This window comes from Psammomys obesus, unplaced genomic scaffold (genome assembly GCF_907164565.1).
Source record: "Psammomys obesus unplaced genomic scaffold, mPsaObe1.curated_primary_1811, whole genome shotgun sequence".
Taxonomy (NCBI): domain Eukaryota; kingdom Metazoa; phylum Chordata; class Mammalia; order Rodentia; family Muridae; genus Psammomys; species Psammomys obesus.
The window spans coordinates 10360684-10386454 of NW_026596162.1; the positions used below are offsets into that span (position 1 = coordinate 10360684).

A 25771-nucleotide genomic window follows, 5' to 3' on the forward strand; every position below is an offset into this window, starting at 1 on the left:
AGACTGTAAGAGGCAGGGCTAAGTGCAGGGTAATTAGACCATCGTGTTTGGGAAGGATAAATGCAGTTCTCATGGATCCTGTACTATTTCTTTTACTTATTACTGAGCTGTTTAAAAGTATGTCTGGTTGCCGTTCCACTCATGACCTCACAGCAACTGTGGGCACCTGCACAAGGCCTGCAGTTAATTGGGCCTATCTGCGTTCCTCCTCAGGCTTCACCCTTTCCTGCTGAGCTGTTAGCAGTTAATGGTTGGCAGGGGCAGTCGTTTTCTTCAGTGGTGTAGCCGCTGGTAAGGTCCCCATTATCCAGTAAGTAACCCCTACCCACATCATGCAAGAAACCCTAATGAAAGTCAGTGGACCTGTCCCCCAAAAGAAGAAGGAACATGACTCATTGGAAATAAGGGCTATAGTAGTAGGCAGTGGGGCGAGGGAGGAGAAGAATGGAGATTGTCTCAGTTAGGGTTTTATTGCTATGAAGAGACACCATGACCATGGCAACTGGTATAAAGGAAAATGGGTTTAGTCCATTATTGTCATAGCAGGAAGCATGGCAGCACACATGCAAGACATGTTACTGGAGAGGTAGCTAAGAGTTCTACATCTGGATCAGTGGGTGGCAGATAGAGAGAATGACTCTCTTTTTCCAACAAGGCCACATTTCCAAATAGTGCCACTCTCTATGGGCCTATGAAGGCCAGTTTATTTCAGGATTTCACATTTATTTCAATAGTTCAGCAAATAAATACACACACATGTATGTACATACATGTCATATATACATCCAAGGAGATTAAGATACAAAGAAAACATAGTAAAACACTAAAATTGAGAATCTAGCTGAAGAGTATGGAAAAGTTCATAGATACTTTTTTGTAGTTTGGGGATTTTAAACACAAGGACACAGATTTAAGTAATCACGTGAAGCTAAATTAAATTGTTTACAAGTAGAAACACTGGCACTAAAGTGACAATTCAGGATGATGGAATTCTGGGAAGGGTAAGCTTATGAGGGAGTCCCTCACAGGAGCTTCTGGCACCACAAGTATCTCCACTCTAGTATGGATCTTGGATTTTAATTTCTAGTTATTAATTATATAGACTACACATTTTTTTCTGGGTATATATTTCTGAACTAGAAAAATGTAAAAAACAAAAATGGAATGAAGAATATAATTTTAAAAACTTTTTATTGAGTCTTTGTGAATTTTACATCATGTACCCCAATCTTATTCATTTCCCTATCCCTTCATATTAGTGCTCTGCCCCTGCAATCAACTTCCCTAAATAAAATAAAGTAAGATTGAATTTAAAAACAAACAAACAAACAAACAAACAAACAAACAAGCCATCTTGTCATGGAAACTGTAATATCTCACATAGTTGTCCACACATCTTTACTTGCAAATTTCATTGCAATGAGTCATTGGTCTGTTTCAAGGCCTCTGGTTTCTGCTACACTTTCAATACCGGATCCTCAAAGGGACTCCTCTGGAATATTCCATTGTTGTCCTGTGCCATAGAGATCCTGAAGCTTTGGATCTGCTGGACTGGGCTTTTCACACACTTCAGTAGATCATAGATGGTGTGGACAAACTCAAAGCCTTGGATGAGGGCCTGAGACTTAACTGAGTTGGTGAACCTACCAGCTCTCCTGTGCCCACACCACCAAAACAAGCTTTCTGGCACTGCCCTGGCTAGCTCATCCAATACCACATCTGACAAGGGACAGGGGCAGCTCTCTTGCTCTCATGCCCTTGAGGTTTCACCCATGCCTTTATTATCAGCCCCAGCTCTACTGTGCTGCCTATGTGAGGTTCAGGGCCCACTCTTCTGAGTACTGCCGCCAGTGAGGGGCAGGGACAGCTCTCCTACTCTCATGACCTCAAGGCCAGCCCTCCCACCTGCTTCGGGGGTGAGGGGGTAGATATGGGGACTATTTTTTATTCAAACAACCATATTCTACTCCCTGACCCCCATAGGGGTCATAGCCTTGTAGCTATAACATAATGCAAATTGCATTTAACTCAACTTCAGAAGTCCTCATAGTCTATAATAGTCTCAAACTTCTTTAAAACTCTAAAGTCTCTCCTGAGATTCATGCAATCTCTTAACTGTAACTCCCTGTAAAATCAAATAAAAAAACAGATCTCATACTTCCAACATACAATGGCAAAGGATATACATTACCATTCCAAAAGAATGGAGAAGGAGCATCCTAAGGAAATACTGGACCAATGCAAGACAGAAAACCAGCTAGCAAACTCTAAACTCTGTATTTCCATGTCAGATGTCAAAATGCTCTTCAGATCTCCAACTCCTTTCATCTTTGTTGACTGCAACACACTTCTCTTTCTTGGGCTGGTTCCACTCCCTCTTAGCAGCTCTTTTTAGCAGGTATACCACAACTCTGGCATCTCCAACATCTTGGGGTCTCCAAGGCAATCCAGGCTTCATCTTCACTGCTTCACACAATGGCCTCTCTAGGCCTCCATGCAGGGACACTCCTGCCATAGGCCTGGCTTCAGAGGCTTTCCTTAGTCGCAGAAGGAAATTATATAATCCCTTTCTTCTATCTTTGTCTGTAAAGTCAAAAAGCATTTAGCTGGAACAGCCAAGTTCTGCTGCTTTCTGGAGCTGGAACATGGTCCCCTTCTTCAATTCACCAGCTTTCTGTTTTCGATGGTTTCCTTCACTGTCTAACCTTGACTGTCCTGAAACTTGCTCTGTAAACCAGGCTAGCCTCAAACTTAGAGACCCACCAGCCTCTGCCTTCTGAGTGCTGGGATTAAAGGTGTGTGCCACTACACCTAGCCTTAAGCTTTTCTTTAATTCCTTTTCACAAATTGGAAGCTTAACTGGGTAGGCTATTGCTCTGAGATCATCACTCTCCTTATTGCACTTAACATCGGGATTTTCTTTGATCTGTTTATCTGCTTGAACACAGGACTTAGCTCCATTCTTCTTCCTGTTGCCTTTTTCTCCTTGATCTGTATATTTTTTTCTTTGGTCAGCTTGCTTCTTTTCATTATAGATCTGCATAAGAGTGAACACCAATAACTACATGAAAGTCAATACTAGGCTGTTTTGAGATATTCTCTGTCAATAGAATTAATCTAAAACTCTTCACATTAGCCTCAGGCAGAGTTTTTGTGCAAAAGCAGCTATGTTCTTTGCCAAAATATCACAGGACAGTCTCTAGGCCACATAAAAATATTCTTCTCCTCTGAAACCTCATGAGCCAGGCCCCCAGTTCAAATCACCCTCAGCACCACTGTCTCTCATGTTCCTACTAGTGTGATCTGTTAAGTCCCACTTCAAGAGCTCAACTGCTTTTCTCATCCAAAGTCCCAAAGACCACATTCCTCAAACACAAAGGCGTGGTCAGGCATATCATAGCAACACCCCAGTCCCTGGTACCAATCTCTGTCTCAAGGTTCTATTGCTGATAAGAGACATCGTGACCATGGCAACTCTTATAAAGGAAAACATTTAATTGAGGCTGGCTTACAGTTCAGAGGTTTAGTTCATTATTGTCATGGCGGGAAGCATGGTGACATGCAGGCAGACATGGTGCTGGAAAGGCAGCTCTACATCCGGATCGGCAGGCAGCAGGAAGAGACAGTGACATACTTCCTCCAAGAAGGTCAAACCTATTCCAACAAGGTAACACCTTCTAATGGTGATACTCCCTATAAGGCTGTGGGGGCCATTTTTATTCAAACTGCCGCAGATGTAAACATTATCAACATACCTTATATATAAGATCATCAACGAATACATTAAGACATATTCTAAATGTGTGAGTATAGGAAGTTACGTAAATGTCTAGCTCCCTGTACTTGAGTGGGACTGTAGTACACTCTAAAATTGTTGAAAGTTTTAAGGTATTTTTATAAATCTTTTTGGGTCAAGGCATACTATTGGTATTAAAGGATAAAATTAGTATTTTATTGTATTTTGACAGCAGTGTTCATTTTGCCATGCTGTGGTCAATATTTCTCAAATGTTCCTGCAGTTTGAATCACCAGTAGGTCTTTAAAAATGTGGAAATCGGGTCAGGAACCATGAACATGTGACCTGAGGCACCTGAATTTTTAATGTCTTCTAGGTGATGTTAAGGTGTAAAGTTGAAAATCAAAGGTACGAATGATTTATGACTTTCTTCAAACAGGGCAGAGACATCTTTGAGAACAGTTTCTGGGGGCCGTTTTGGGCCACTTGGAAATTGTCTACAAACTTGTGAACTATCTCCTGGGTGCTAAGATTTGGGAGAATGCTAGCGATATTGCTGGGCAGTTTCTTAGTTCCAATCTGGAACATATTTCTAATGTACCTGAGACTGGTTTCACCATAAACCTTTACTGGCATGTGAGCACTGCATGAAGCTGAAGATTTTGAAGTTGATTTGTTTGACAACTAGATTCAAGATGGACAAACACAGGCTATAATGAAAGATGCTGAGTAGTTGGCTTGTGGAAAACGTTTTGGAGGATGCTTGCACTAGCCTGTTTCCCATTCATATCAGAAAGACTGGATAATTGATTTTGCTCTGTATTTAATTTTTAGTTGTTTGATGTAGCACCTCTCACTATGTGCCCCAGGCAGGCTTGAAATTCACCATGTAGCACAGTCTGGCTTCAAACTTGTGATGATTTTCCTGCCTCAGCTTCTGGGCATGCATTGCCATGCTCACTTGATTTTATGTTTTAGACAGGGTCTTATACAGTCCAGATTGGCTAGAATTTATGATCCTTCTGTCTCAGCCTTTCAACTGCTAGAATTACATGCCTTGAGCCACTACTGTCAACTTTCCTGTTGGGTAATTTGTAAAGAAGATAATTTGTGTGGATCACAAAATGGAGGTGCCAGAGGATAACATTGCCCTGAGCTCTCCTCTGGTGGGGTGTCCAGGCCAACAGCATCACAACGGCAGGAGCCTGCATGAGAGTGGTCACTGAGCAAGACAGGTAGCTAGAGACTTGGGGATCAGGCTTGCTCTCCTTCAGTACTCCTTCTCCCCCCCCCCCCCCAAGGGTCCCACAGGAGCTGCATCTCCCCCAAGTCCATCGTCCCGAAGGATTTAATTACCTCCCACTAAGCTCTACAGTTTAAAGATTCCTCTGATTTTTAAGATTGCCACACTAGGGAATCTTACAAACCCTTGAGGGATGCTCTCAAATTCTATCCATAGCATGGACACAAAGCACAGTGATGTGCAAACAAACTGCTTTTCTGAATACTGTGGAACACACACACACACACACACACACACACACACACACACACACACTGATCACATGATTTCAAGTGGAAACTCAGGTTATTGTCATCACTATGGGGAGTCATGAAGAAAGGAAAGATACTGATGATGGATCAGATGAGTCAGGGAATTTATATTGTTTAGAAATCTTGAGGGAGAGTATGGCCTTAGTGAGGTAGCGAGTCCTGAGTAGTCAGGCACAGTAGGAATAATAATAGTGGGCATTCCAACACTTTCCTCATGCCAGGTTGTCTTGTGTGTGCGTTACTGTTATTTCGCTTAATCTGTGGGTGTTAGGAAGGTGCAACTGTCGCATCCAGTGTTCGTGTAAGACAATATATACAAAACTCATGATGAGTAGCCAGCGGGGTGGGGCCTCTCAATTTTTAGATTATAGAATTGTATTTTTAGAGTTAGAAAAAGACTAGATGTCATAAGTGATGGTTCAGGAGCATAACTCTATGGCACAGCACTTACCTAACAATCCTCAGTTCAATCCCCAGCACTGCAAAAATAAATAAATAAATAAATAAAAATAAAGAAAGCAAAACTGTGTCTCATGGGCATTTGTGAAATTCAAGAATTTCTAGGTTACATAGAAAAATCCTATCTATATGAATGAACAAACGAATGAATGAATGAATGGATGAATGAATGAATGAATGAATGAATGAAGAGCTGAGGTATGGCCCAGTGGTAGAACAAGCCACTGCAGCACCTCAAAATACATCTCCTGTAATAAAAGATTTCAGTATCTAGGGTGTGCCTAAGATTAATCAAGAAAATTTCCCACAAAATTGCCTGCTGGGCTAATCTAATTGAGGCATTTTCTCTTCTTAGACAGCTCTGGCTTGTGCCGAGTTGATAAAAAAAAATCTAACCGGATGGATCTATGAGGTAGCACAACTTAGAATGACTAAACATGCCAGGTACCAAGATAAGCAGAAGTCTGTCACTTGTTCTTTCATTGATGGGACAACTATTCATGGGGTAGAGACTAACATTTACTGAGCAATCACCATGTGGTAGATGCTGTGATGGATACCCAGATTCTTCTTTAGGGGCCGAAGGTCTAGAAATCAGCAGCTATTGAAAAACGCCCTGGATAAGTAGCCTATGACTCCTTATCCACAGAATTCTTTTGTTTAAGGTTTCCCTGCCAATTGGCCCTATGGCTACTCTCATCTCACAGTGTATTAAGCAGAGGCATAAATCTTTTTTTTCCAACACATGACAGTTCTGAAAGCTTGTCCCAGGCTTAGAAGTCCCTGCAGGATTGGCCTTGGCTCTTAGACTCTTCCCCATCCCTGTTCCTAGTATATTAAGTCATTCAACAAATATTTATTAGACATTTTTAATGTGCCAGAGTCTTCGGGCAAGAGTGCACTGGAGATATATATATATATATATATATATATATATATATATATATATATCCAGTCAATATATTCTGCATCACGCCTGTATATCATGTTTATGATATGAAATATGTCATCAAGGATGGAAAGTATCTAGCAAAATATCAATATTAATTCCTTCCTTAAATGTCTGCCAAGGGAAAAATGTAAAGACTCTCATTAAATTCTTATTTGGAGGAAGAGATAATAGGAATGGACCTATATTAAATTAAATTAGTTCCCTTAGAACTAATGGAAAAAGGAGCTGATGGATAACCATCCCTGAAATCTAATGGCCTCATTTAGTCCCAGGTAACATTTGGGGTCTTCTATCTGTGGGGCACAAGTCTTCTTACTACATCCCACAAGAACTATCACATGGATGCTTCTAGCACAACATCAGGGTCATCTGGATGCTTATATGAACATATGAAGAGGGGGCTGTGCACTGTATGAATCTGTAGCAGAATTAATAATGACACATGCCTGTATAAGATGCAGATACAAAAATGATTTTAATAATAAGAGCTAAATCCAGGCATGGTGGCTCATGCTTGTAATCTTAGCACTCAGGAGGCTGAGGCAGGAGGATTGCTAATTGAAGGCATCTTGGGCTGTGTCGTGAACTCCTGTTCTTCCAAGGCTGTTACAATGGCTTTCACATCTGCCCCTAATGTTTGTGATGTACAACACAAAATTGAGGCCAGCCTGGGCTACTGTGTGAGTCTCTGTCTCAAAATAAAAATAAGGGCTCGCAGTAAGATGGCTCTGTAGGAAAAGATGCTTCTGTGGAGCCTGATGACCTGAGTTTGATTCCTAGGACCCATGTGGTGGAAGGAATGAGCCAACTCTTTCAGGTTGTCCTTTGAGCTCCATAGTGTACCTATATCCCACCCCCCCCACACACACACAGAGCAAATAAGTAAAATGTAATACAAATTTAAAACAAAAAGCAAAATGAATGAATGATTCAATATGTTGTCTTTGAGCAAATCCTTTGCTGAAGGATCGTGTCTTGCACACCCGTGACCTTTTTCTGTCTGGAGCCGGATACATCTGTATTGTCCTGTGAACAAGTCCATGCCACTAGAGTCCCACAAAGCTACACACACACACATGCCCATCCTGGATTTGACCCTTGGGCTATAATTTGCTGGTCTTTGATTTAAATAATAATAGCAAATACAGTTGCCTATAGTGTCCTGGAGTCTGATGAGTTTCCAAGCTGCTTACCATTTGACCCCACTCAGCTCCAGCATGCACTGAGCATGTAGAAGGTGAGTCTTGCACAGCCCGACCTTTCTAATTTTCAAAAATAGCAGGAGACCCGGATTTTCACCTCCCAGGTTTTAAACTTGCACAGTTAATTCAGACAGCAGTGCCACACCTAGGGACTCCAGCAGAGCGTCTTGGCAGCAGAGCATGCGGACCTGCTGTGTAGCTTGTGTTGCGCAGCAAGTTTTTAAAATCAGCTCATCTGCTCAAGAGACAGATTGGAGATTTCTGTCACCAATCTAATATGAGCAAATACCAAGCATGCCTTAAGTGGGAGGCACAGTTCCGGGTGTAAATTCATGTGTAAACTCATGAATTATCCTCACAGTAACCTTGTAAGGCAGTGGACTCATTATTCCGTCTTGTTTCTGTAACAGAGTACCTGTCAAAAGCAACTGAAAGCCACTCCTGATGAGATCTGATAGACTAAGATCAGAAGGAAGGAGAGGAGGACCTCCCCTATCAGTGGACTTGGGGAGGGGCATGCGTGAAGAAGGGGGAGGGAGGGTGGGATCTGGAGGGGAGGAGAGAGGGGCTTATGGGGGGATACAAAGTGAATAAAGTGTAATTAATAAAAAAATAAAGTAAAATAAAGCAACTGAAGGAATAGTTTAACTTTGGCTCATCATCTTCCTCGTGGCAGGGGTGGGAGTGACTGGTCACTTGTGTCCACAATCAGGAAGCAGAGGGGAGAAGGAGGGGGAGAGAGGAATGTTGATGTTGAGTTAGCTTTTCTCCTTTTTATTCAGTCTAGGATCTCGGCACATGGAATGGGGCCACCCACCTTATGGATGAGTCTTTCTCCAGTTCAAGCTCTCTGAAAATACCCATCCACCTCCCCACTCCCACACCCACCCACCTACTCCACCGTACCACACACACCGAGTTTGTCTGGATGATTCCTAATCCAGTCAAACTGACAATGAAGACATTGACCATGACAGTAGATCTGCCTGCTGCTTTACCAAAATCACCCACCACAGCAAATGCGTGGCAGAGCTGGGACTCGAACCCAAGTAGTGATAGAGTTTGTGCACATAGTGTCCCTACGCTGTAAAAGGCTTCCTTTCTCCAGATGCCTTCCTGTTTAAGCCTGTGCTAAGTGCCAGTGAGAGGACCAAACCTACTATGGGTAATTCTGTGTGTGTCTCTCTCTCTGCAAAGCGAGAGAGCCAATGCCAGACAAAGTCATGTAGCCTCCATGGCACCAGCCAAACCCAATCGAAGTCATGTAGCCACAGTAGCAATCTGCCTAAAGCCTTTAAAGGAGCGTGCGAGCTCTCTTCGAGGTCCCCATTGTGTATGGATGGTCAACCTCTGCATGCTGGTTGTTTCTGCAGAATAACCACTTTTTGTTTTTATATACTCCTTGAGTCTGGGGATTCTCAGACCCTTACAGCAGCAATCAAGCAGAAAAGATAGACTTGTTCTGTCCCTGTCTATCTTCCAGCTAGATCTGAGCTCCAGGATCAAGGTCCTTTTCCATCTACTTGTCTGTGGTCTCAGCTGTGGACTTCATGGCTCTGGGGGAAGGTCACACTTCCTTTATTTCCTGCTGAAAGGCAAGCTCCCTAGCAAATGCTGGGTCCTAGGACTTTGTCATTATGACTATATGTATATTTTATTAATTGTTTTTGGTAAAGCCCACTGTTTTGGAATTTGGATTAGCTCTACATACAATATATGTTTTAATTATCCATCTTGCTTTTCTCATTTGTCCTAACAGGCCCCAAGCACATGACTTGAGATATATGTAGGATTTTTTTTCTCTTAAAGTCACAGCACCAAATATAGGGAAGAGGGAAATCAGGAAAAGGGAAATCAAGCAGAAATTAGAATTGGCATTAAAGGACAGTGAAAAATATGAGTTTGTATTTGGTAAAGCACAGTTTTAAGAGAGAAGGGGATTTTTTTTTTCTCTAGCCAACTTAAAAGAAATGACAAATGAGGCCAGGATTTGCTTTTCTGAAGTGCAGCTATGAGTTTTACTGTTGGTTTTGAAGATGACCCTGAAAAGCAATTTCAGCTACAAAAGAAATGCAGGAGGCAAAAACAAATTATGGCTTCTCTTTTTTAAAAAAGATGCAAATACCTCATGGAGCCCAAGTTGCTGTCGGTCATGCTCAATTCAAGATGCCCAGGGAGGCTGCATCCTGCTTTGGGAGGGGTGGGGAGCCTGAAGTTTTAGAACTCCAGGGTCATGTGAGGGGTGAGGGGCATGTGAGGTGAGGATGGATATGGACTCAGGATAGAAAGGTTTGCTCAGAATTGTTCCAGTTTCAAAACTGTCACAGGCAGGTCCTTAGTGTCAGACAAACTGGGGCACTTGGTGACCACTGAGCTCTTTGGACCATGTCACGAATCCCTTCTTCTTCCCATTCCCACTTGCTCCATTAGGCTAAGCCTTCTTCATACCTGGGAAGGCTGGTGCAGCTTCGAGGCTTTGGGGAGTCTCCTTCAGTGCCTTCTGTGTTTCTTCGGTGAGACCCACTTGAGTTCTTGTGTGCAGAACCTAAATTCCCAGCATCTCCCACTTCCCATGCACACGTTTAGAGTAACTCATGGGAGACTGAAGGTCACCAAATCCAGGGACAGAGTGGGGGCAGTTAGAATCGGAGAAGATGAACTGCCTGGTAGAGGCTGGCACAGAAGAGAAAGCAAGACTGAAAAAAGGCTGAGGTAAAAGATCAAGAAATAGAAGAGTCATTTCAGAACCTGGAGGCAGGAGCTGATACGGAAGCCATGGAGGAGTACTGCTTACTGGCTTGCTCCTCATGGCTTGCTCAGCCTGCTTTCTTATAGAAGCCGGGACCACCAGCCCAGGAATAGCATCACCTATCATGGGCTAGGCCCTCCCGCATCAATCAATAATTTTAAAAATGCCTTAAAATTTACTGTTGTCACCGTTAGCCTCTGGGCTTCCAGAATATTCCCTACACACACTTAGAGACGCTTCCCTAGGGTGAGCATTGAACAGGGGTCTCTGGTGCTTCCTGCCCAACTAAATCTTTGAAATTAGCTTGTCCAGGAGTCTCATCATCTGTCACTCTAACAGTGCCTGCCTGTCCACAGGGCATACCATCTTACACAACTGCTGAGGGGACACTGTCCCACTGGCCCCTGCAGCTGGAATTGCCTCTGATGGGCCTCCACAGGCCATGCACTTTACCCTTTGGTGCTCAAGTGTTTCAAGAGAACCCACAGCATGGAAGAATGCAGAAGCAGAGCATAGTCTGGGTGTGAGCCCCAGAGACTGACCAAGGAGGCTGGAGTCAGCAGTGGGACCCTGGCCTTAGTTTCTTAATCTGAAAAAGAGGGATCAATCTACTTTTCATTTCAATATGTGCATAGGACTTCAGAACGCTGCCTGACACCTGCTAACCCCTCTGTAAATGCTAACATCTAACTCCTTACTGATGCCCTTATTGTCATTATTACCTTTAGCAAGAACTATGAGAAGGACAATAGAGGAGGAGATCTGTCTGTCTGTCTGTCTGTCTACTTACCTGTCTATCTGAATGTCTACCTAACTTTTCTACTTAGTCACTTATTTTGAGAGAGGGTTTCATACAGGCTGAAACCTAGCCTGGCCCTAAACTTGTGGCAAGCCCCTGCTTTCAGCCTTCCAAATACTGGGATTATAGCGATGTTTCCATGATTTGTATAGGATTTCCTCTGCATTGTGAATTCTTATTTTGTTTTATGCATAATTGCAAATGAAATAGTCTTGCTATGTAGCCCAGGCTAGCTCAGAACTCGCTATGTAGCTCAAGCATCCCAGAACTTGTAATTCTGTCTCTACCCTTTAAATGCTGGTATTACAGATGTGACCCATCATGCTTGGCTTGCACTTTTGATTTTTAAATAAACTGTCTCCCTCTTCTTCATGTCTATATCCTTCCTCACCAAGTCATAAGATTATCACAGCCATTGTTTCCAAATGAGCATTGGTGTACATGACCTGGCCTTGCAGTGGGAAGGCCAATAACACCAGTGGCATTCTGACTGTGCCTTTGACTTTGCTTAGAGGAGGGAAATTTGAGGCTAAGAACATCAGGTAAAAACATGCTGGATACAGGGCAGTGTTTTAGTAGAAAGGGGGTGTCTTTAAACCCAGTATCCTTTTGTGTGGTAAAGTGCACTAAAAATCACAGGGGTTTATGGTTTTTGACTAACTTCCTGTATTAGGCCCCAACAGGCTAAACACCAAAATGGAGTCACTCATGCTAAAGCTTTTTCTTGAAAGCAGGGAAACACACTTTAACAACTTCCTGAGAAATTCGGACTAGAGAGGAAACAGACACATTCCCTAGTAGGCCACTTTCATTCCCTGTTGTAACTCCTGCACAAAAGCTAATCTGGTATTAACCTTTTCCTTCTGTCTCTCTCCCTGTCCTTGTCACACTCCAAAGTCTCCCAGGGCTCTCTCTGCCTGGAGCCAGATGAGTGCTGCATGCCTGTGATCCTAGCACTCGGAAGCCACATGAAGAGAACTGGGAATTCAAGGTTACCTTGTCAAGGGAAGGAAGGAAGGAAGAAAGGAAGGAAGGAAAGAAGGAGAAAAAGAAAGGCAGAAAGAAACGACCAATCTGTTTTTTGTCATTCGTTTCTGCTTGCTTTACCAACAACCCACCCCCATTTTTTTTTTCCTATAAAATCACTCATCTTGCTTAGCTTACTGCAACACCTACTTTATGGAATGAAGGCTGGCCTGACTCTAGAACAAAAAACAAAGCCAGTTAAGATCTTGTCATAATTTTGTTCTTTGACAAATCCAAATAACCAGCTTGTATCTGGATTTTAGAGATCTAACCCATTGCTATGACAACCCCTGGCTGCATCATGATTTGTCCCAAGTCGGCACTAGAGTACTCTTCAAAGGGAAACACATTTATTTACATGAAGCAATTTATCTTTCATCTCATATCAAAGGAGCCAAGCAGATTATCTTTGCCCAGCAACTCTATAATTGGAGAAACAATTTTTCCTTTTAGCCTCTGCTCACTGAAAAAAAAAAAAAAAACAGGATTCAGGATTTATCTTGTTTATGGTACTCACATGAAAGGCAAAGCCCTCTGCACATGAAGGGAAGCCCACTACCTCAACAGAAGCTCCCCAGAAGTGTTCAGACTCAGGCTGACAGACAGGCTGGTTGCCTTTTCAAGGGCTTTACTGAATACAAGGGCAAGAGGAAAAAAAGGACCAACCCCACTGATAATTGAAGAATCTCCCTCTGTGTTCTCTATGTTAAAGCGTGCTGTTACGAGTTTAAGCCAGCAATGCCACCCTCCCCTTGTTCACACACAAGGCTCATGTGTTTGAACACTTGGTCATCTGCTAGGGGTGCTATCTGTGGGGACTGGGGAATTTTAAGAGGTAGGGCTTTGGGGATGGAGGAATGCTTCAGTGGATAAAGCACTCAAGCATAAGGGACAATGTTTAGCTCTCCAGCACTCATATAAATACTGGGCCAGCATGGTGATCTGCCCATAATTCCAGTGTTTTGTGTATCTGCACATGATGTGAGCTCATATACATGCACACATGTGTACAAAACACTCATGCACATATCACACACAAAAAAAGAGTAGTGAGGCCAGGGTGGCAAAAATGGGTCACTGGGTGTGTGCTTTTGAGACTATTGACTCGGACTGAAGAGATGGCTCAGCCAGGAAAGGTGCTTGCCACCAAGCCTGATGGTAGAAGAAAGAACCAAATTCAGAAAGCCATCCTGACTTCCACCCACGCTCTGTAGCACACACACACACCTCCACTCACACAGACACGTAACACACTCTACTGATAATTATTTTTAAATATAGAGCATGATAAACCCTGCTCTAGTTTTAGCCTGGAGTCCACCCTTCCCAATTCACTGAAATGTGGGCAGACCTCCTCATACTGGGGTTTCTGTGGAGCCACCTGCTGTCATGCCCTCCCACCCTATTATTATGGGTTGGTTGTGTCCCCTCAAACTAGGGGCCAGGATAAATCTCTCTCCTTTTAAGTTGCTTTAGCACAGCGAAGACAAAAGCAACTGACTGACATGCCTGCTGTTAGCGATACATCTTCTTCAGCGAAAACAACTCCAGTTTCTAGTGTTTTCATGTCATACCTAGGATTGTTGCAAGTGAAGAAATGCTGAGATCCATCCATTGTGGTTGACGATTTTTCCTTCCCTCTTTCTTTCTTTCTTTCTTTCTTTCTTTCTTTCTTTCTTTCTTTCTTTCTTTCTTTCTTTCTCTCTCTCTCTCTCTCTCCCTCCCTCCCTCCCTCCCTCCCTCCCTTCTTCCTTCCTTCCTTCCTTCCTCCCTTCCTTCCTTCCTTCCTTCCTTCCTTCCTTCCTTCCTTCCTTCCTTCCTTCCTTCTTTCTCTCTCTTTTAATGAACCTTCAAAGTAAAAATGAGAGGTAATGCCAGTTTGATCACAGACTCTCTTCAGTTTTCTTCTCCTCTTATCTGTTTTATTTTAAAGCAGGGTCTTACTACGAGTCCTGGCTGGCCAATGCTCTTGTCTCAGCCTACCAAGTGCTAGGATTACAGGCATGCACTACTCCAGGCCAGAGGAAGCCCTGGAGGAGATGGAAGAGTCTGGACTCACCGTGTGAGGAGACATGCGAACAGAGCCACTGACATCACTTCGCTTCCCGTGAGACCTCATGGTAGCGGAAGGCAGTGGCTACGCTCTCAGAGGTGTGCTCTGCTTGCTGCTCATGAGTCTCTTGTCAGCAGCTCACTTGCACTGGATGTTTTTGTGCTGTGCAATCTGCTGTCTTCCATAGCGGTCTTGTCTTCTTCGTGGCATCACAGGAATCAGAGCACTGAGTACTCAGCATGTGAAATACAAAGTCTTCCTGTTTCTCTTGGCTACTAGAGTCCTTGCTGACATCATCTAGAATAGACACCAGGGATAATGGTCCGGTCAGGGGGTGTTGGGACAACAAGAAAACACCCCAGATCAACTGGTCTCTCACAGGGTTCTCTCTGTTCCCTCTTACGTGTGATTACCAAGATCCATCTATCAAAGCATTGAAGTCAGCAATCAAAAGCCCCCTTTGGTTCAGCTAAGTAAAATGCACTGTTAAGGTTAAACACCTCATCCTAATGCTAGGTTTTCTCCCTTACCTTTATAAACCTCCATTCTCCTATGTGCCATGTATGGCTCCTCTCTATCCAGGGACAGCCCTTTGTCCTCCCTACCCCTTTCCTTGAACCCTTCCCCTTCTCCCTTACCCTCTGTCTCTTATTCCCTGCTCTCTGTCCCTCTGGGGAAAATAAATCTCCTTTGTCCTGAGAACTTGGTCTTGGGGGTCCTGAGACGATACTTTTCCTTTCAGGAAGAATACCCAATGGTCTGTTTTCTGGTTATTTTGAAATACATATACACTGTTGCCAAATCTATCCTACTCTTATTTGGATATAAGTTCCCCTAACCCTTACCCCTGCTTTGTTGAGTCCCAGGCAATTTCCGTGGAAGAGAGAGAGGAGAGGAGAGATGAGAGAGAGAAGAGGAGAGCGAGAAACTCCTATGGGCAGGCATAGGAGTACATACAGCCCCAGAAAAAAACCTCCCCACCTGATCCCAACCCCTTCTAGGCCAAACCTCCCCATTATAAGGTATCAGGCCAGGTAACGTAATCAGGAAGGGTTGTTTCCATGCTGGACCCTAATATGTGGAGGACAACATATAGAAGAACGGAAAAAAGGAATGAGACCTGCTGCCACCAAGTGCAGCTGTTTGCCTTGGCTTCCCCACCCCCGCTTACCTGGACTTTTTAGGATCAAAGCCTGGCCTGGACTCTGGTATTACCCTCGGATTAGCCACACCCATCCCAGTTGAAAACCCAGGTAATAGTTCAAAGCAAAGAAGTCATCTAGAGTGGTACGGGAGATCTATTCAGTATGGTCACATTGGAAAGAAGGACAACATGGCATCTAGAGAAATGTACGTCCATCTTCAGAGGTACCGTCATGGGGTTCGGGTATGCACAGAGGGCAAGGGACTGGCAAGCTTAAGCAGTCTGGTCATCGGGGTCCTGCCGGCGCCTGACCCACTGTTACCACTATTCTGTTCTGCTTGCTAAACTGGTCAGTAAGTTGTCAGAACTGTGTAAAATCTCTTCCTGGAAAAGGGTACCTCCGCTGGCAGGTACCAGGCATTTGAATTATTTGTGGTCCAGTGTTTTGGTGATAGACAAAGGCAGGGAACCTAAGAAAAGCTCCTCTCTGCCAGGATGGTACAGTTCTAAGTGGGAAGTGGTGAGGATATTTTTCTTCTCCCCTTTTTTCTATGCTGTAATGTGCAACAGTAAATCAGATTGCCATGCAGGAATTTGCTCTTCTGCAAAGACATAAGCACAGACCACCTGAAGGGGGTTCTTCCAGTGTCTGCAGTCCACATCGAGACTAATGTTGCCTGGCTCTCCCATAATAATCTTTAAAAATTTTAATTAGATTCATGCATTTTATTTTATATGTGAGTGTTTCATTGGCCTGTGTGTACTTGAATCTCATGTGTGTTTGGTGTCCAAAGAGGCAATTGGATCCCTGGAACTGGATTTATGGATGGTTGTAAACCACCATGCGGGCGCTGGGAATTGAACCCTAGTCCTCTGTAAAAGCAGCAGGTGTTCTCAATCACTATGCCATCTGTCCAGCCCCTCCGTGTATCTTAAAGGTTTTTAATGATTCCCAGAATTGCATGCTTTTCTTTTCTTGCCCTCTCCCTTAGCTATTAATTTTCCTGCTATGCCTATTTTGACTCAAAAGGAAATTTTTAATAGGCCATTAATCAAGTCTTGACTTCAGTGTGAAGTATATGTAATTAGAGAGGTCTGAAAGTGTCCCCAGTTAGTGGACAGAAAGGAAACGTGACAGGCAGGTCACAGGGAAGTGCTTTATCCACAGCCATATCACATAAAGACCCAATCTGTTAGAAAGATTAAACAGATGCTGGCATGGATTGAGGACAAAGGCCACAGCGATAAACACCAGGAACCCCCTTTCTGCAGTTCTGAGGTGGGAGGCGAATTTGTTTTTCAAGAGAATGGAAGTTCTCTTGGAGATGGTAGGAAGGTGCCTGGATAGTTCAACTGGATTGAAGGCCTTTTCTTGAAACCCTTGTGCTTGGAGCGCTCTTTTGCTTATGATACAAGAGTCACTTGGGAAGGCAGAGAAGTCGCCATTTTGCCTGGTAACATCAGGCACCAGGGTGGACTTTCCCTAGCCCAGCTGGGTAAGGACTAGCAACAGTGGGGGCTGCCTACAATTGTCTGTGTAATACAGCGTGCACCTGAGACTTTGACTCTTTCCAGCCAGCCGGCACCTTCACCTCACGTGGTTGGGAGCAGGTGAGCATCAATTCGCCACAGCTAACATTTCACCCAGTGAGCCTCGGGAGTCAGTAGGCTACTCTAGTTTATGAATTCAGTGACCTCTTCATCATCAAAATAACAGAACTCGCCCATTCATCCCAGAAACACCTGCTGTGTGTCTGCTGAGTTCCGGAAGCTATCATGTGCCCCCAAGAGCTTACCTTCTGTTGAGGAAGATAAACCAAGACGATAGGGAAAAAAGAGCCACAAGAATCTCCAGACCATCCTCTGACTGACTTAGGTACCTGGATCAGGAAAGATGAAGGGGTTAGTAGGCAAAGCATCAAGGATGAGTACAAGTGTATGGTGTGTGTGTGTGTGTGTGCATGTGTGATGTGTGTGTTTCTCCGAGGTACACATGTGGGTATGTACGTGGTCAGTGTGTCAGGGGATAACATCTACAAACAGATGCTTACAGCCAGTAGGAAGTGGGAGAAACAGGCAGGCCAATGTGGAGAAGTAGGTTGTGTTGAGATGCTATTTCTTGGAGACCATGCTCCATCCGATGAGGAGGGGATCATCCTTAATCTGATCATGAGAGCCTTCCTGGAGTAAGGCAGGAAATAGAGTAAGTTCTGCACACTGTACAAGGGCTACAAGGTTGAGCCAGGTGAGGTGGTTGAAGAGGGGTTCGGGTTTCTCAGGCCCTGGCAGCTGGGTTACAGTGAGCATGCAAAAAGCTACCCTAACAGCAAATATGACTGAGGGAAGCTTGGGGAAGCCCCAGGGAGCATGTGGTCTTCGAGGCAGTGGCCACATGCAAATCCTGCTCCCTGTACCTGCTGACTTCATGATCTGGGGTGTGACATGAGGGTCTGAGCCTCGCTTTCCTTACTGTGAAGAGAAACCAAAGGCGGCAAGTCATTGTCCGAGGTTGTTCTCCAATGGGCATGTGTTGGAAACTGAGCACACAATACAAGGTGTTCAGTGGTGAGGTCCATAAGGTGTGGTTAAGTCATCTCTCATGGCATGGTTGATCTTCATCATCAGCCTACTTGGTCTGGAATCTCCTGGGTTCAGTTTCCACAATCCACAAAGCAGCCTGCAACTGTTAACGCCAATTCCGAGGGATCTGATGCCCTTTTCTGTCCTCCACAGTACATGGTGCACATACATACAGGTAAAATGCTCATATACATTAAATAAAAAAATACATCTCAAACCATTATAATCAGCATGAATTTAAACATATATAGAAATGTCTAGTCCAGTGGCACGTTTTAAGTTTTAAAAAGTAGTTAAAATCCACTGTTCGCCACACCCAAGACATTAAATAGTCTGCAGTGTTAGTCTGGAGTTTCAGAGCAATGAGATTTCAGGTATTTTATGCAAAGCCTGAATAAGACTAAGACTCATCCATTTAAGAGATGCTTAGCACAGATTTCCCTAAGAAAAATGAGATTTTTTTTTTCTAATAAGTTATCTGATTAGTTACTTCGAAGAAAGACAGAGAACCATGCTTCCTGGGATAAGATGTTGAAATTGCAAAATACTGCGGGAATTTTGATATTCTTTGAAAAAAAAAAAAAGGCAATTTATCCCCAGAGAAAGGAGAACTTTGGAGTGCCTTCTGTAAATGGACTGCTCTCTCTAGCTGTGAAGGTCATGGCATTTTAAGAAGAGTTGTATTGCATTACCATGGGATACGAGTGACAGTTCATTTAACAGAGAAACAGACTGGGTTTGGAAAACAGTCTGGCATTTTAGCCAGGCTGGTTAACGACCTACCTTGGACCAAGTTCTACATTTAACCAAGAATGTCAAGAGATTGTGTTTGTTACTCACTGCAGCAAATTATCCTTACATCTAACAGCTCATAGCAATAAACACATGTTATGCTGTGCTATTTCTGAGGTCAGGAATCCAGGTGGTGGTTCTATCAACATTCCTCATGGTGCTGAGGTCAAGATATTGATGCAGGGTAGAGCTGCCATTATCCATAGGTTTTCTGGGGGCTGAAAGGTCTGCCTCTGTGGTCTTCAGTTATTCAGGGGGCTGTCAGTTGCTTTGGTTAGGCAGTAGTTCACGTCCCAAATGTACATGGTCTGGAAATGTGGTCCCAGTATAAAGTATTGTTAACTGGCAGAATTTTAAGAAGTCAAGTAGACCACAGGACCTATTTTCACGTGGCTTCATGCTCCCTCTCAGGAGTGAGTTGTGTTTACTTGGTCCTGCCTCATGCTTTTCCTCATGTGCCTGCCAATCAACCATGTCGTGACATAGCCAAGGCACTCCTTCCGCACAAGAGTAGCATGTACAGACATTGCCCCCACTGGAACAGTTAGCCAGGACTTAGCTGTTTGTTATAGTTGCTATCTGTTGCTAGCGTTAAATGTCAGCTGTGAGATTCACAATTGCGATTCACCTGGGAAGACAGTCTCATTTGAGTCTTTATCAAGTTAGTCTGTATTCATGTCTATTGTCTCCTTAACTGATATGGGGAGACCCAACCCACTGTGGGCGCCACCATTCCTTAGGCAGGAGGCCTGCATAAGAACAGAGGGCTCTAGCTATGAAGCAGAAATGCAGGCGGGATGTGTGCATTTGCTTCTCTCTGCTCCTGACTGGATATGACTAGATGCTTCCTTGGTTTCCTAAAAATGATGGACTATAACCTGGAATTGTAAACTGAATAAACCCTTCCTCCTCTATTTTGCTTTTTTGGTCAAGAATTTTACCACAGTAACAGAAACGAAACTAGAACAGTCTCCTAATTGATAAGAGGTGGTATTTCATTGTGGATTTGACTTGAGTTTCCCTAATGCTTAGTGATATTAAACATTTTTTTCCATGTACTTTCTGGCCATTTGTGAATCTTCTTTGGAGAAATGTCTAAGTTCTTTGCCTACTTCCTGCCTTTTAATCATGTGGAGTTGAAGGAATTCTGTGTAATTAGAGGCATTAATGTCTTACTTAGTGTTTAAGAAAGTTTTCACTCATTCCAAAGGTTTCCTTCTCTTTACTGGTCTCTTTGAAACAAAGAAGTTAATACTTTTGACATGACAAAGGAAATATATATAATCACGCATGTCCACACTCACACACATGTATCTAATCTAGTTTAGTATAGACCTACTGTATGTGTGAATTATATATGACCGACCTTACTGAGGATCATAGGTAAAAAACTGGAACAGGTAAGAGGCATGCTCAAAGAAAATCAAGAAAGCAATTTTCATAAGCAAAGATGATCCTCCCTTTTCCTCCCCTCCTTACTCCTCATCTTCCTCCCCTTCTTCTCCCAGGACCTCCCACTCACCGAGCAAGCTTTGTCAACGTACTATGTCCCTAGCTCTTCAACTTTGTTGTTTTGTTTGTTTGTTTCAAGGTGGAGCCATAAAAGTTTATTTCTTGTTTTAAAATGAAAAAATAAAAAGCAGCGGGCTTCACTCATCATGTGCTTCCAGTCAAATGTGTTCTTTTTCCAGTTTCCATCTGACCAAAGACAGGTAGAGAAAAAAACATAAAGGTGGATGAGGCAGAAGCAGAGAGCTGTTCGTGCTGGCCCTGATCTCTCTTCTAGATGGGAACTGAACCCTTAGCCATTCATGAGGAAGGGCAGGAGACCTCTTGAGTTCAGGTATCAGCTGAGAACTCCATATCTTGGCCTCTCTCAAATGCTTATCCTGTAAGAACAACCCTCCCCCAGTCCTCTTCTCTTTTTAAATGTAGTAGACTATAAGTCTCATTTTTATTGTTTGCCACCACAGTCTGTGGTTTCCTGGCCTCTGGGTGAGACAATGGTTTGAAATATGATCTGGTTTCACTGTAGGGACTGTAATTACTTCAACACACCCGACTGAGGTGCCATTTGGTGTCTTTGTTGACAGGCTTTTTCTAGGATGGCAGCTGTTGGTCTCAGGGCTATTCCCTAAGGGCAAATCCCAGAACCAGCTGGGAGCCATTCCTGTGATACAGTCTCCTCCATAAGGAGGGAACCTGTTGGCACCTCTTGGAAGGTTCAGATTTCAAAGATAAGAAGGCTTTCTGTCCTGTTAGGCAGCTCACCCTCACTCCCAGCCTCTCCCACTTTCCCCCATCCACTTTCTGCAGCTCTTTGGACTGAACCACCTATAGAACTCACAGAGGGCCATAACAGCAATGCTACGCTATGGGCGTGTGATGTTGCATGGGCTACGTACCATACCATTTCATACCACCACTGTCTGGGGACAACAGCGATCCAAGTTGCTCAGAGTTAGCATTACCATCGCTTTCAGATGGAGATTGTAAAAGGAGGCTCCCAGAGCCAGGCAGTTCCAGGAACTTCCAAGCCCACCCAATGAGTTGGAGCAAAAGCTAGAACTTGATTCTGAGCCAAAGCTAAAGGGAAGCAGAAGAGTAACAGAACACTGCAGGGCGTCACTCACCCATGGAAAGAGAGAGCACAACACCAAAACCCAGCCCTCTCCTGTGAAAACAAAAATTGGTTGTCTACTAGGTCTTAAGAGCACAGCCTACTTTCTTCATTCCATCCCGGTGCAACTGGATTACAGGTCTTCCATTGCACAACCACGTTTCAGGGATCCTATATTATGTCAGCAACCAAGATCTCGGTTCATCCCTCATCAGATTCATTGGTTCTCATTCAACATTTTCCCCTTAATAGACACTGCTTTATCTCCCTATGCCCACCCCTCCCCTCAATACCTTCAATGAGAGAGAATTAGAATGGTTTAAGAAGCATTTGGTCAATTGTACTTCCTTATAGGGCTGTCAGACTTACAAATAAAAATACAGAATGTCCAGTTAAATCTGAATTCCAGATAAAGTGAACTAATTCTTAGTAACAGTATATCCTAAATATTTGCATTTTTAGGCAACTTTACTCAAGAAAAAGAAGAACAGTAAACATTCTGGGGTGTTTGACTACTCTAACAGTGACTGTAGAGGAAGGTATATAAGAGTCTTCAGATTTGGTTCCCAAGAAACACTTTTGCTAAAAAAAAATAAAAATAAAAAAATAATAAAAATTAAAAACAAATTTTTTTTTTACATTATAGGTATGATAAGGTAGCCCTATGTTTCTGGTAATTAAACTGAAATTGAAACTCTGATCTTGTGAATTCAGGTTCCAGCTTATTAACGATGGTCTCTTGTACATCTGAATTAATTGACTATTGAATTAGGAGGAGGGCGGTTAATTCATCAAGAGAACTGTAATTTCATTGATGAAACATCTGGCATCTGGCTCTTTAAACACAGTGCTCAGAACTCACCTATGCTAAGATCAAAACTTCTCGTGCGAAAGGGGGAAAGGAGGCTGCCTACTGATAAGATTAAGAGGGACAGAAATATATGCTGTTTACTCAATTAGCTGAGCTATATGTGATCATCTCTATGGTAACGAGGGCACCAAGAGTGAGGGAGAAGCAAAGGTTTACTGTAATAGAAGGTTTACATGGGGATGTTTAGGAAAAGAAAACTGAATGCAGCTGTGATGTCTCTAATGGAAGACACGAAGGCAAGTACGATGTCAGAGAAGAATAGGTCTAATGGTGTCCATCTGCAATTTCCTTAAACTGCAAACCAAGGCGATGTTGGCCGAGGACAGGTGGTACCCATAAGTTGGGAAAATAGCGTGGTATTTTATGTCATATCCAGTGGGCAATTCCATTGTATTCATCTGCGTTGTTGTGTCCATATCTAGACAGAGGCCTCATAGTGCTGCTTTGTCCCCAGCTGTCCTAATTAACTCTAATTGGTAACCAGACACAGCCTAGGGTCACCTGAGGAGTCTCATTTGATGGACCGGCCAGAGCAGTCTGGCCTGTGGGCACGTCTGTGGAAGGCCATATTGGTTGTTAGTTGGTACTGGAGGCCTAGCTCACTGTGGGCAGCACCGTGCCTAGGCAGGGGGTCCTGGGCTATTGAAGAAAGCCAGCTAAGCGTGAGCCTGTGAGAGAATCATCAAATAGCATTCTCCCATGGTCCCTGTTTTCAGGTTCCTGACTTGACTTCCCTTAGTGATAGACCGTGACCTGGAAGGTGTGAGAAAGGAAATAAATGAAACAAACCCCTTCCTCCTCTAGGTTGGTTTTGTGAAAGTATTTTATCACAACAGAAAGGAGCTTGGAGCATCAGCTACTGCCTTCTACAGTGTTAGGCTCTTGTGTCCATATCTACTTCACTTAGGTTAGGGAAGCACAGCAGGCGAACTCCACTTTGGGGAAGGAAATCAATGAATCCCCGTAGCCATGGAGACAGACAGGGCTATGACTGGACCATCAACAGGGTCACAAGGATGCACTGCTTCTTCAAGTCAACAAACCATCAGTCCATAGCTTCTGGGCTAGAATTTATTTGTTACCCTGAAAACAAACTACCACCACCACCACCATCAAAACAACCAGCCCCCTTCCTCCCCGCCCCCCCCAAAAAGCCAGCAATCAAAATCTCTGTTATGGAGGAAGGACCACATTCTAGTAAGGGGAGACCAAGCAACAGACTATTAACTTATACACTTGGTAGCAATTGGTTCTTGGGTTCTGTGTGCCAGAATAGACACTGGGGTGTGTTACTAAGCAAAACATACAATAACCCTGTGACATGGTGCATATAATATAGAGGCAGGAGATGGGAGAGAACCTTAACAAATTGCTAAGTTTCATATTTAGAGTTAGGTACTGTTAGGATAAAGGAAGCTGAGGATTAATTGGAGAGGGAGGTTTGGGAGTTTAGGTGATGGCCAGAGAAGCCTCACTGAGGAGTGGACATTTGAGTAGAGACCCAAGGAAACCAGGGAGGAAACCTCAGCTTTCTGGGCTTCCACCAGTGCAGAGAAACAGCTATTACCAGAAATGTTAGTAGATTCCACCAGAGTCACCATCAGATTCAAGGGAAACTGGGGTCACTTTTTGGGACCATCATCCTACTAATGAGAGAATTTAAGGATGGATTCAAACAGGAACTCAGAAAAATTTTATTAGCATGTAAGAGAAATATTCCAGGGCAGGAGTACTGCAAACCTTGGCAGCTGTCTGAAGGAGGAGAATAAAAATAAGCCAAGCCACGTGAGTCCTCTACAGGCTGAAGAGGCTGCCACAGGAGAGAGTGAAAGCTCACAGACCAGAGGAGAAGCTACCTCTGGGCAGCATCCAGAAAACAGACCTGCACCACAAATAAACAAACAAACAAATAAACAAATAAAGTTAAAGCTCCTTATACATTTTTGAGTCAGGCTTCAGCATGTAGGCACTGAACTAGCGACTGGGAGTTCTGGAAAGAAAAAAAAAGTACAGAATCTCATTAAAGGTTTGATTATTCCTTCTTTCTCCTTAGCTTGGCTGACAGCAAATCTGCCTCCCCGAAGGATGGTCCTTTGGCCAGGGACTTGGCTTGCCCAACTCAGCTAACTCTTTAAGGGAGGAGGCTATGGCATGTCTGCTGCCAGAGGTAGCTGCCATTCTTTCGGCTAGAAGGTAATTGGCCTTCAGTGCTACTAAACACAGGTATGCCATCTAAGTGAGGCCAACCAGTCCCTCTCGATCCCAGATTTTGTAACCTAGCCTGACTAAGCTTGCCCTTCTTTCCCTCTTCTATTCAATTGAAATTAAAGAAGGCCATTGTCTTACCCTAAATGTTTGCACGGTGCCCACAATAGACCAGGCTAACTTCAAAATGGAATCCCCGAAGCTAAAATTTCACCTCACCAAGTTGAAATTAAGCTGTTTATCTAACCCTGCAAGAACTCAGGAATAGAGATAACAGCCAAATTTCCCAATGGGCTGAGAACGAAGCATCCCGTTCCTTAACCACCTTCATACACACTAAGGTGACCTGTGGAACCCACCTGTAACTGTCATACTACAGACCAAGGCAATATGACAGAAAATTCAAAGCTAATACATTGAGGCCATCTCTCAAAAATAAAACAAGAAAGGAACTAGATGCTAATAAATCTTGTAAGAAAAATAACTTTGAAGTAGTCATTCTGCTTTTGTTTTGTTTCTGCTTTCTTCAAACTTTTTTTTTTTTTTTTGCCTATGAACCAGATTCAACAGCAACAGCAAAACCACTCCAAAACATAGCCATAAACCTAAACCTACACCCCTTTGCTGAGCAACTCAGAACATTTATTCAGTAATATGGAATATGGAAGGGGGTACTGCTCAATTCTAGAATAAAAATAAAACCAGTTATGACTTTTAAATCATCTTATTGGGGTTTTTCTCTTTGCTTTGTAGTGCTAGGAATCAAGCCCAGGACCTTGGGCTCGCTAGATGTTGCCTCACCACCATGCTATGTCCAGCTTTCTAAACTATTGTGATTTTTGTCTTGTGACTCCCAAAGCTACAGGGAAGTATACTGAAGCTGCTGACTGCCATACCTTCCTTCTTCGGGAGAAAATGAAGTGGATGTATGGGAATTATGCAGTCAAGTCCACCTTTGAAGCCTATATTTTCTTTCTTTTCTTTTCTTTCTTTCTTTCTTTCTTTCTTTCTTTCTTTCTTTCTTTCTTT

The 25771-nt window shown here is 43.4% G+C and overlaps 1 long non-coding RNA gene across 1 annotated transcript in view; it reads left to right on the forward strand.

Moving 5' to 3' along the window:
* The first annotated feature begins 3522 nt into the window (after nucleotides 1–3522).
* LOC129667434 (uncharacterized) overlaps nucleotides 3523–25771 on the forward strand; it is a 25506-nt gene continuing 3257 nt past the window's right edge. Inside the window, exon 1 of the long non-coding RNA XR_008718735.1 lies at nucleotides 3523–3667. This is a non-coding gene — a long non-coding RNA (uncharacterized LOC129667434). The remainder of the gene's footprint in view (nucleotides 3668–25771) is intronic.